The following is an 11,707-nucleotide window of genomic DNA, read 5'->3' on the forward strand; positions in this document are numbered from 1 at the left end:
CCCGTATCACTAAGGGGTAGGCAGTCACAACGGTACTTGAGAAATTTATTTTGCTTTTACTATGTTGTAAATCCCCAGGGAATTCTAACAAGCCTCTGACGTTGCCGGCCGCCTTAGGGAGGCACCCCGTCTGGCCAAGGTGCCGGACCCGGTAGTTGGCGGCTCCTTCACACTCCAGTAGCACATGGGCCGCTGTCTCGTCCATGCAGGTTCTGCACAGGGGCTTGTCGGTGACACCTAGTGTAAACAGATGTTTGTTGATATCACCGTGACCACACAGCTACACCTGCTACCTGCAGCTGTTACCTGTATTAGTGGAGACCTCTTCACATTTAGAATTCTTTTGGAGAGACAACTATTGATGTTGGGTAGTGCCATCTTAGCCTGCCTGCATTTATTTACGGTGGTTCATAGTCTGGTGTGTTTGTTCATTCCCAAATACCCTAATACCGAACTAGCTTTATTTGCGGATGATACAGCCATCTATTCTTCGTGCCGTGGTCGAGTTATGATGACCGGAATTCTCCAACGCGCCAATGCCTTGGGCAAGTAGTTTCGCAAATGGAGAATCAAGGTAAACCCGGAGAAAAGTGCAGCGGTGTACTTTTCAAAGGGCTATTATAATACGTCACGGTCACGCTGTCAACTTAAGTCATCAAGATGTCTGGCAAGCCGATCCCTTGGGAGGAGCAAGTCAAATATCTCGGCGTAGTCTTAGATAGACGTCTTACTTTCAAGGTTTGTAATGGGCCGTGTTCATTGTCTCCTTAACAAGCGTAGTAAATTATCCCTTAGGAATCTACACGACTTGCATCCGTCCGATCATGACCTATGCAGGGGTAGTTTTCGCTCACGCGAGTCTCTCTCAAATCCACTGTCTACAGGAAATACAAAATCGTTCGTGGTTCCTTCGCAATGAAAATCTGCACATTGACCTAAGTCTGTCATTGCCCAATGGCTCAAATTAGTTTTTTCGATTCTGCTCCGCACCAACCAAATCCCCTGGTAGTTGCGGCTTCCGAATACATCCCGCTTAGGAACGGTACTGAATAGCATCGGCGTTCGAAGTATGTAATACGATCCCGACGACCCGATTACTCTAGCCATAGAATCAGCCAATCAGCTCGCGACAACAAACATTTCAGGACCCCGATACCGACACCGCCGGCGTGGTCGACGACTTGCCTCAATCAGCGCTTATCGCTATCGACTTACTAGGGTCGTTTAATTCTTTCAAATATTTTTCCTCTCAGACGACGCCCTGAGCCGAGGTTCGCGCCCAACTGGGCACCCTCAGGCCTGTTGTCTTAACCCAGTTACTCCTGAAACTATTTATGGTCTCCGGATTCCGAAATTTTTCAATATGTGTTTTATTGTGGTGCAAAAGTCTTCGGAAAAATAGTGAATAAAATCTATCTCTTCTGGGAAAGCGGGAAAATCATGGCCGTTTAAACGCCCAGTAGGAATATCCACTACTAACATACACAAGGAAATATAGCTGTATTAAAATACAATTTAAGTTTTCATAAGCACTTTTATTTGCAATATAAACATTTTAACTGTAATATGATAATATTTCAGTGTGATATGTAAGAAACATGCTTTGGGGTGCAGAGAAATAGTACATTTTTTACAAAAATAATTAGTTTTTTCTTGCATACAGCACACCTCAGCTGATTTTCTTTATATTCTACCAGATGGTCCATTCTGTCATAACGGGACGTTTCACGATAGTTTCTTGACGTTGGACGTGGATCACGCTTTTCCGTTTTTTGATACGTCTCCAGTAAGATTCATGCTACCGCCATGCGATAAGTCAGATGATAATATTCGCCACTATCAGCCTTGTACAACTGCCAAGCATTGTGAACAGCCATGTCGAGGCAATGACATAGCAATGGAAAATACCATTTTTCCCCTCTGATGCTGGTCCTATATTTTGGTCAGCTCGATCTCGATTTGTTGCCACTCTGGGAATCTATGTGCATTGTGACGGTTCCTTCACTGATATTTGTGATTATGTGGCACTGTCACGGCAATAAGAGATGTATCACATTCGGTAGGTGCAGTGACATTTGATTTCATCAATAGATACAATGCCTGTACATCTTCTTTTGGCTATCGTAGGCAATTCATCTTCAATGTCAAAAGATTCGTCGTCTGAATACTTAGATCAGGTCCACTTGAGCTCTCAGCTGAGAACCTGGAAGATTATGCCAAGTTACAACTTCTTCGCCTCCAAAATCCTCATCAGTTACATCAGCGTTGGCATATTCAGGTGGTAAAATAGCTACGCCACTTGGCAATTGATCGTTATCGTCAATACACTCCAGCTCTTCGATAATTTCATTCAATCTTAACGGTTTCATATAGCGCGGCATGGAAAACATAACAGACGTTGATTCTCCTACTGGGCGATTAAACGACCATACACTTTCAAGATCAAAATTGATATAAAAAACTCTTGTAAGATACTTCATTTTCCATTTCTTGACTAATATGTACTTACGTCTCAATAAAGCTATAAGTAATAAACAATAATATCTCGAAAAACTAATAAAAACTTACCTCTTAGAAGCCATATTTCGAAATATTTTATTAACTGTCACTTAAAACCGCAAAATTAATTGAAAATAGGCACACAAATAGCATAAACAATTTACGGTCATGAAGTTTAATTAACACTAAGGAGAATAACGCAGAGATAAATAGGGTAGAAAACATTTATTCTACAAATAATCGAGGGTAGATTTGATAAGTATTGGCGGGCGTTTAAAAGGCCAGTAGGGGGATCTGGGTTAAACGTTGTACCGGGTGAGAGCCTTCAGCGCTCCCCATTTGTCCGGCCAAGTAGTTAATGTCATTTGCGGCAAATCTTCGATAAGTCACGTCAAAAAAAGGTGTGTTTGTTGGCTGCTCTCGTTCGTAGCAGCGAGCGGACCTGTCCGAATGAGATCGGCAATATCGGTTCCGGACCGATGGCTGTTACCTCCCGTTCCCCTTCTGGCCAACTCGTCCGCCGCGTCGTTACCTCTTGAATCGCTGTGTCCTTTGATCCATTGTAAAGTGAGGTGTTAGTACTTGCACACCTTAGTCAGTGATTGGTGGTAACTGTGTATGAGTAGTAGTAGTTGTTTAGGGCCTGCAAAACTCTGAAAGTATTCTAATGAAACTGTCCCGTACCTAGCTAGCCATGAACGCATTCGCCGCTAGCGTGATGCCCATTTGACCTGGATGACGGTGTTAAGGGAGCCTGATATTACGTAATCATAAAATAAAGCATACTACACAAGGAGACGAGATGCATTGTAAAGTACATTTCTTTATCAACTATTAATGTAGGTAATCGACTACATTTTTGGACAAAACTTGTACAACAAAGTGACTCTGCCCACCTCAGTAGCGCAGTAAGTGTGATATTAGATATGTGTAATTACTTGTAGCTCTGTCTGGTCCATTAGGGATAAAGCCGTGATTTATGTATGTTCACATCTTGTTCTATCCTATTGGTTGTGAGGTGGATAACCAACCTCGTCAATCCTGGTGCGAGGGTTATTATTGAGCCGCCAAATGCCCCTGACATGGCTCATGTAACGACTACTTATTACATCAGTAAGCAGTAACCGGGACCAAAGCCCATTGTTTTTTTAACTATTGTGTCTGGAAATCTTGGCCTCACAAGGATGAAACAAAACAATTTAAAAAATATTGATTAATATGGCCATCACTGGCACGTTTACCCTTTACTAGGGCAGGCATAAATAAAAGAGGTGGTAGCTGTTCACTCAAAAGTTAAATACCTTGAACAGCTGATTGCTACGTAGTGTTGTGCAAATTTGAATTTATTACATGAAGACCTGGAATTCAATTGCTCATAACTAATGCAAATATGAATTTAGGCGGCCAATACTCTCGCATGTGATTTGTAGATAGTGACAGAGTAGGCACACTTCGGGTTGATACCCCCGTTCCGTTACACCCTGTAGATAATGTGTAGGTAAGATCTCGCAAAACAATAAGTGTGATTCATCCTACCACATAATATTAAGTCCCTTATTAAATATTATACAGTTGCTTTCTGTTTAAAGTTACCTCTATAACACTCATCTGAGAACATGCACCAATCACCCACGAACTCATTCCTGAAATCCGCATTGAAATCAGACAATACGTTTTAATTTTAATAATATTGCAATATAAACGTTTCACACTAATATAGCAGCGCCTCCTAGTGAGTTAATATCATAAGACTTAGACCATGCACCATTCAACTACGAACCCATTGCTGAAAACCGCATTGAAATTGGACAATTCGTTTTAATATTATTGCAATACTATTTTTCACTAATATTGTAGCACCCTCTAGTGAGTTAAAGACGTAATTTTTATTATTTGGGAACATGCAATAAGCTACCACGTACACATTGCCGAAAACAGAATTGTAATCGGACATTTCGTTTTGATTATATTGCAACATTGTTTTGCACTAATATTGTGGCGCCCCTAGTGAGTTACAGCCATGACACCTGTCTAAGAATATGAACTCATCAAACACAAACCCGTTATTGAAAACCGCCTCAAAATCGGATCATTAGTTTAAAAGATAGGTGGTAACATTACTTTGCACAAACGCACACACAAACATCTCTCACCCTAAACGCATATACCTGCTCCGTTCCGTCGTGGGTAATAATAAATGTAATTAAAATTATACTAACCGTAATTAACAACACTTTGCTTTACTTAATACATAACATACATAAACTGCCTATATACCTCCCACTGCTGGGCACAGGCCTCCCCTCAATCAACCGGAGGGGGTATGGAGCATACTCCACCACGCTGCTCCACTGCGGGTTGGTGGAGGTGTTTTTACGGCTAATAGCCGGGACCAAGGGCTTAACGTGCCCTCCGAAGCACGGAATCATCTTATTTTTTCGGACAATCAGGTGATTCAAGCCTGAAAAGTCCTTACCAAACAAAGGACAGTCTCACAAAGTGATTTCGACAATGTCTCCATCGGGAATCGAACCCGGACCACCAGATCGTGAGCCTAACGCTCTAACCACTAGACCACGGAGGCTGTTTACTTAATACTACCTGATTATTGAGTGATGGGTTCAACTTTATGAATTAAATGAGGATTAATTGGATGAATTTGATTCACTTGACCACACAATCCACGTGCCACTTATAGTCGATCTTGATTTTTCTTTAATCTTCGCCAATCACTTCGTATTAATTTATCTACAATTTATTGATTGTGATCTTCTCTGAAATCTGGCTCGAAGGACCATGAATATGCCTGATATGCCTTTTTACTGATTTTTAAGGGATTTAGGTAGCAATGAAACAGCACCGTGTTCGACGTAATTACGTGTAATCAATGGAACCGAAAAAAAAAAACGCCTGTCAAAAACAATTAACTAATAAAAACTATTGCAAATAAATTGCTATTATAAATTGAAGAGGCGTTTCGAATAATATTTATTCTAAACACTAATATTGTGGCGCCCCCTAGTGAGTTACAGACATGACACCTGTCTAATAACATGAACTCATCAAACACAAACCCGTTATTGAAAACCGCATCAAAATCGGATTATTAGTTTAGAAGATAATTAATAACATTTCTTTGCACAAACGCACACACAAACATCTCTCACCCTAAACGCATATACCTGCTCCGTTCCGTCATGGGTAAAAATACCTATTATCAATAATTATTTCTGTTCGTAATATTTATTTTAACTAATTCATACAACATTCTGGCTGTTCCAGAGTCGGGGTCAGCCAGAATGCCGTTTACTATACCAATATTATAATTATTTCTGAGACCAAGTTGCATCGCCGCCCTCGACCCGCTCCGCGCACACTCCATTGTCACATGGTATACATCTTCGATCATTCCACATAAACTGCAATTAGGAGAAATAACTTTGTGCATCATGTAAGCGAAGCTATTCAATGGAATGTGGCCGGAACGCAGTCGAAACGCGAGGACTAAGTCCTGCCGATTCATATGACACTGGTTAAACCAAGGGACACGTGGAAGTGAGGGTTGAATGGTTCTATACCAGATTCCTTTAGCTCGTGATCTTTCGTCGAAGTACTCAGACCACAAATCAAAGCACTTGTTTTTTAGTTCACATAGGATTTCCGTAAACCACGGTGTACGTTGAAATGATACCCCTTCCGTTATAGCTTGTTTAGCAAGTATATCCACTTCCTCATTACCCCTAATACCTATGTGAGAAGGAATCCATTGGATCACAATTATTTTATTTGAGACAGCTAATTTACGAATGATATTTAATATAGTGTATGCCAATGGAATGCCCCGAAAAACATAAGAACATCTAAACAGATGTTGAATCGTACTCCTTGAATCTGTGAAAATGACAAAATTACTATATTCAATAGATTCAATATATGCCAACGCTTCTAGAATGGCGATTATCTCGGTGGCCATAATCGATGCACGTGAGTCAACATGAAGTTTTACAAAATCTTTAGTTTGCCAGTCTAAAAATGCCGCCCCATTCCCAAAGTCAGATTTTGATCCGTCCGTAAATACAATGTAAGAATCAGGATAAACTTTACTCATAAAATCTATACAAATTGACTGGATTTGGATGAGACTGTACTTATTTTTTGCCTTATCAATACCATCTATATGCCATTTTAAAGATGTACTTAAATCTAAATTCGTAATCCATGTATCCAACGAGAACATTTCTGGCAAGTCGCTTGAATATACGGGAGTAGATTCAAGCATATTACGTGCGCTTACCAAAGCAGGTTTCTTTTTATTTACCCAGTATGAATATTCACATAGTTGCGCAAGTTCATCAACAAGACCAACGATTGTACTATCACTAAAAGATTTTGATTTTAACCAAAACTTACCAGCAAGGTATTGACGTCTTACAGATAAAGGAGGTATGCCAAGTTCGGATTCCATCACATGAATTGATGTGCTTTTTATAAAACCGCCGATCACCCGTAAACAAATATTTTGGATAACATCTAGTTTGTTTAAATGCGTCGATGCACTGTTAGCGTACAAGAAACTTGCATAATCTATTCGACTACGAATCATGGCAAAGTATAAACGACTGAGTTGTGTAGGATGAATTCCCCATCCCGAGCCTGATAATACTTTGAATATATTGACATATCTTAGCACCTTTTCCCTCGCCTCGTTTATGTGTTTGCCCCATCTTAAACCTCTATCTAGCCATAGCCCTAAATATTTCACGGAATCCACAACCTGTAGTGATTCATTATTGATCTGAATATGTAGGTTATCTCTTCTGTAACCCCTTTGAAATAAGCACACTTTACTTTTTGAAGGTGAAATCTCTAGACCCAGATCAGAAAAAAGTTTGTTAATTTTATTTAAAGCTTGCTGAATTTTAAATTCTCCCTCTGACGCAGACTCGCAGTAACAGTAAAATACAAAATCATCGGCATACTGCGATATAAATATTTCATTTTCAAGTTTTTTACATATATTTCTGGTTATAATATTATAATAATAATAATAATAAACAAATTTATTTCCAAACCACAAAAAATAAATTACAAAGAAACTTAACTTATCTAATAGGTACAAGCTATTTTTTTGTGGATGGCTGATGCGTAAACTAAGTAAACTTGTAATATAGGACATCAGGCCTTCCCCCGGAATTTACAACTTTAACAACTTAAAAATTACTTTGACAATTTACACAAAAAATAAAAATAAGTAAGTAAAACAATAATAATGTGGAATGGTGTGAAAGTAACATGTGTGGAGTGTGTGTGTGTATGTGTGTGTGTGTGTGTGTGTGTGTGTGAGTGAGTGATCACGCATTTAAAACTATATTTATGGGCCTCAACAATATTAAGATAACATAAATATCTATATACTATATAATGCATAATGACAATATATAATACATCTAAAGCTAGCAAATTGGAGTGAGAATACCATTTATTTCACTTTCTTGCACAGTTAATAAAATTTCAGTTACAGATTTTTTCATCCGGGAATATGTGAGGGAATGTATATTGAGTTTTTTAATTATGAAAGTGTACAAGCGAGGGGCTGTATACTCATAGAAACGTCTAGCAAAACGTGATTTAAAAAAAATCCTCGGGCAACTAAAAATTCGTTTATTTTGGATTGGTAAATTTGATCCTGATATTCGGTGGTACTTACAAATACATCTTAAAACATAAAGTTTACGTACATTTAACACTTTTGCTGTTTCATAAACTGAGACAGTAGGGTGACGCATTGGTAGCGACATTATCACTTTAATAACAGCGCGTTGCGCACGCTCAAGTTTTATAAAGTAAGATTGAGCAGCGCCACCCCATGCAGTTATGCAATATGTCAATATCGACTCACATAAAGCTTTATACGTTTGTATAAGTAATCCTAAATCTGCCACTATTCTAAGGTTTTTAAATATGTAGATTAATTTTCTAACTCGTCCTCTTAAGATATCCATGTGCTTATTCCAATTTAAATTATGATCTACTATGATTCCCAAATACCTATACTCTGAAACCCTCTCCAACGTTGAACAGTTGCAGTCATGATGCTGAAAACTCCTATTACAAGGAAACATATGAGTAATGAGTTTATTTATTAAATAAAAGAGGGGATAGTGGGTCTCCTTGAGCCAAACCCCGACAAGTCTTTCGCTGCATAATAACATTATCTAAACTGATTACTAGGTTTCTTTCTTTTAAAAACGCCCAAAGATAGTTGCAAATTTTTGACCCCACTTTTAAATCATCTAAATCTTTAATAAGAACTGAATTGTCAACATTATTATATGCGCTGTCAATATCTAGAAAGAGTCCCATTGTGGCCTTACGGTTTGAGAACCCAATTTGTATTCTAGATACTAGAATACTTAAATTATCTAAACAAGATTTACATTTCCGAAACCCTAAAGTGTTAGTGGAGAACTCTTTGTTACGTTCTAAAAGCCATTCGATTCTGTTATTAATGATGGAGTGTAAAATTTTGGATAGACAGGACATAAGAGAGATAGGTCTAAGAGATGATACCTGATTCGGATCTCTTCCTGGCTTAGGGATGGGTATTATTCTTACTTCCCGCCACTGCTTAGGGACGAACCCATGTGTGATGAATTGATTGTAAAGCTGCAGCAGTACATGTTTTCCTTGGTCTGGTAAATGAGCAATCATCGAGTATGAGATATCATCAGGCCCAGGAGATGTATCCTTTGGTTTAATACATTTTACTAGCTCCTGCAGAGAGATATCAACATCGAGAACTGAATCGTAATTCGACAGAAAAGGTGGAGGAGGCGTAGCATGATCGGGTGTCAAAGATTTAAGTAGTTTTTCAACATTAACAGGGTCAATGTATTGCTTAGGCTTTCTATATCCCTTCATCCAAGCCATTTTCGTCCACATGTCGCTTGCTGTAGTTTTTTCATCTATTGAAGAACAAAAGTCCTCCCAACCCTTTCTAATAGCTTCCTTAAGTTGTTTATCAGCTGATATTGTTCTATTGCGCAGCATATCTAAGTTATGGGGTGTAGGATTTTTCCGAAAGGATGCTAAAGCCTGTCTACGTTTCGCTATTGAGATCGAAAGATTGGAATTCCAATACGGTTTAGGCTTAAACACTGAAGTGGGATTTTGACTTAAAATAATCATAGGTATATATTTATCGGCTGCTAAGTTAATATATCTTACAAACAGGTCGTAATCTTCTTGAAAATTATTGGAGAAATTATAATGTGTGAAAAGTTCTGCGAGGTGGTCTTTATACCCACTCCAGTCTGCTTTCTTAAAGTTTCTCTTCTTAGTTGTGTTGTTATTAATGACTAAATGCCGCATAGAAATTTTAATAAAGAAGTGGTCACTACCTAAATTCTCGTTAAGCACGGGCCATTGCAAGTCAAGAGCAATATCTGCGCTAGCCAACGTAAGATCGGGTGATGATTTTTGAAGTAAGCCTTTACATAACCTTGACCATGTTACTTCGCCATTATTAAGTAAAATAAAGTTACTGTCCATAATTGAATTTAAAATTAAATTACCCCTTAAATCTGAAGGAGTTTTACACGACCAGCTTGGGTGGTGACCATTAAAGTCTCCAAGAATTATACTTCTTTCTGAACCCAATGACATGACCTCGTCCCAATCTTGTTGAGTAGTACGTACACTACTTGGACAGTAGACAGCAATAAGATATTCGATAGGCCAGCAATTAAAAATCTTTACTTTGATTACCTCTATTCCTGGATTTAGCATTGTAATATGAATACGCTGTGATTTGATAGAATTATGAGTTAAAACCATTAATCCACCGTAACCGTCATATCTGTCTTTTCTGAATAAAGAGTAATCTTTTACTTTTATAGTTTTCTCATCAGAAAGCCAAGTTTCGCTAACGATCGCAATATGAGCTTTTTCTATTCTTAACAATTCTTCAAATGATTTTAACTTACAAACTACACTCTGGGCATTCCATTGGATTATATTAATGTTTATGTTTTTGTTTGAACTAGCCATTATTAACTAATTTAAAGAGATATTTAACACAAGGCCACTTGGAAACTAGACCCGTCGTCAAAATAACCAGCCACTCCACACACAACTTAATAATAGAATTAACTTTATCCTGAAAACTAATAGACTTTAAGAAAATAATGTCTTTCAGTTTATAGAGTAGTTCACTAAACGAGGTGTTACTTCTATCTTCCTCATCGTTGTCATCCCGAGAATCTGATTCGTTATAGTCGAACACGTTCCAGTCCATTCCGTCATCATCTCTTCGTTTAGTACTTTTCTTCTTCCCTTTTTTAATTTCCGACTGCTGTGTATTTTGATTATTCTTATTTCCTGTGACTGTTCCCTTTTTTTCTTGTTCTTCACTCTCTAAATAGATTATTTCTTCATCTTGATCGATTAAATTTCTTCGTACCACTGTACTAAAAGAGTAAGTACTGATTGATTCGCTGCAGAAGGCCTATTGAATAACGGGGGGTACTTCTTAGGATTAATGACTTGTTCCTCGTTGTCTTGCGGCGCAAGAGAAGGATTTACATAAAGAGTAAGCGCCCTTTTATAAGTACAATTAAACTCTGCCATAAGTTCACGCAGCTTTTTCTCCTTGATATATACCGGACATAATTTAGCCATAGCCATATGGTTCCCTTTGCAGTTGACGCACGAAAAGGTTCTTGTTTTACAATTTTCATGGTCTCCTGTACATTTAGGGCACACGAACTTTTTGGATGGACAATTCTTGATGTTGTGGCCAATCTTCCAGCATTTAAAGCACTGGGATACGGGATATACATAGGGTTCTACCAGAATCCGGAGACCTTCGACAAATACATGAGAAGGCCGTGAAGAACCTTTAAAACACAGTCTAACTACGCCACATGCTACCCATTTACCCTCCTCTCTATCGCGACGCATGAGCCTTTTTGCTGAAATTATATTTCCCAGACACGTCACTTTCTCCTTTATATCCTCATCTGATAATTCAGCATCCACATCTCGAATAATCCCATAAGAGTAGCTTGCTTCCATTGGTTTTTGAGCTATCCAGCCCTTCTCACCAAGTTTTTCGCATGAGATGAGATATTCGGCACCCTTTAATTGTGAAAATTCAATCTTTACTTTAAAAGGGATAATGTATTTAACACTGTTCACATATGTTATG

Source organism: Pectinophora gossypiella, unplaced genomic scaffold (genome assembly GCF_024362695.1).
Source record: "Pectinophora gossypiella unplaced genomic scaffold, ilPecGoss1.1 Pgos_36, whole genome shotgun sequence".
NCBI classification, from domain to species: Eukaryota; Metazoa; Arthropoda; class Insecta; order Lepidoptera; family Gelechiidae; genus Pectinophora; species Pectinophora gossypiella.